Here is a 1585-nt window from a genome sequence, read left to right as displayed (position 1 = left end):
TAGGAAGAATGAGATTTAGTGCATGTTATAAGAAATGCTAGGAATGGCATTTAATCGGTGAAAATGAGCTTAGATAGTATATGACTATACTTTGAATGTTGCAAGAATATGACACTTGGTTGTGAGTTTTCTTGCAATGATGATAAATGGTTTGGCTTGGTTGATTGATGATTGGATCCTTGTGATGTCTAGGATTGAGACATTTGGACCGACCGTGAGTGATCAACCGCTTGAGCAAGCTATGGAGCTTGAGTAGCTCATTGGAATTGGTAAGCTCATACTTGTTTAGTGTTTTGAATTGAGTAGTTGATGGTTGATTGTGAAATACTCTTGGATGCAATGTGTTGATTGCATTACACCATGTGTAGGTGTTGGTTTTGGAGTAGAGTATTGTTGACATTGGTGGTGAACAAAGGTCGAATTGAAGCTTGAGGTAAGCCTTCAGACCTTGGGTGTAATTCCCTTGATTGTTCCACCAAGCCCTGAAAGGGTAGTGGTGATTATAGTGTATATAAATGCAATGAAATAGTGTAATGCTTTGTTATACGTATGTGTATGCATTTGGTGTGGCATAGGATGGTGTTTCCCTATGTGGTATGTTGCATGACGATGCGTAAATCATACTTGGTAGTTAGCTGGCCAGTAGGACTATTTGCATCTGAGTTTCCTTAGGACAGCTTGAGAGCTCGAGGGATTTCTCCTGGAGATGTATTGCACTTTGCATAGATATGTATTTACTGCATTATTATTGTTATTGCTATTACACTGATATGGAACTGTGGGGTGGAGAGATGCTCCAAGGACCCCTGGTTTACTGGATATATTCGTATATCTCACCCCGTGTTGTGGGGACCCCCTTTCAGGTAAGGATGCTGCAGGAGCCTCTGGTGGCAAGTGGCCATATCTGGATTATGCATGAAATGTGGCATTTCTTTTGAGATTGTACATGTTGTTTTGTAGCTCACATGTATAGGATTGTAATTCATAGACCATTGATAGATGTATGAATTGTATATTGGAATGGACTTAGCCTATGCTCATGCCTTTGGTCATCTCTTTTGTTGATGAGAGCCAAGGGAATGATCATAGTGTTTTGTAAGCTAAGTTCCATGAATTCTAATGAACATGATGTGTAATTGATGAGTACTTTGAGTTTAATATATGTATGTTCATTAAGTATTGGATTGTTGAACTGGAAACTAAATTAGGTACCTAGTGCTAAATTGGGAAATGTTGAGAAAACAAATACATCCTGTCCGTTTGACCAATTTTCATACCCAATGTGATGGAATTGGACTTTGATGTCTCTATGGAAGTGGTAGACATTCCTCTCAGCTTTCCATAGAGACCAAAATGGTGTAATTTGAGTGAGTATAGCTCAAATTATGAGTGGAAAACCATAGGTAGGTTAAATGACCTTGTTTTGGGTCACCCAGCCCTGTGGATGGCGCCTGGGGCGCCAAATTCACGCTTGGGGCGCCAAATTATGAGATCAGACAGTAGCATCCACGCTTGGGGCGCCAGATTCACGCTTGGGGCGCCAACTTTCTGTTTTCCCACGCTCTGAGCGTGGATCTCACGCTGC

At 40.9% G+C, this 1585-nt stretch overlaps 1 long non-coding RNA gene across 1 annotated transcript; it reads left to right on the top strand.

The window, feature by feature from the left end:
* Positions 1–212: 212 nt before the first annotated feature.
* Positions 213–962, top strand: LOC133312840 (uncharacterized). The gene is made up of 3 exons (XR_009751737.1): positions 213–269; positions 369–433; positions 864–962. It is a non-coding gene; the product is annotated as an uncharacterized LOC133312840 (long non-coding RNA).
* The last annotated feature ends 623 nt before the right edge of the window (positions 963–1585 follow it).

Source organism: Gastrolobium bilobum, unplaced genomic scaffold (genome assembly GCF_033153095.1).
Source record: "Gastrolobium bilobum isolate Gb01-03AN ecotype WA unplaced genomic scaffold, APGP_CSIRO_Gbil_v1 utg24801, whole genome shotgun sequence".
Classification (NCBI taxonomy): domain Eukaryota; kingdom Viridiplantae; phylum Streptophyta; class Magnoliopsida; order Fabales; family Fabaceae; genus Gastrolobium; species Gastrolobium bilobum.
This window is presented reverse-complemented; position numbering and strand designations above follow the sequence as displayed.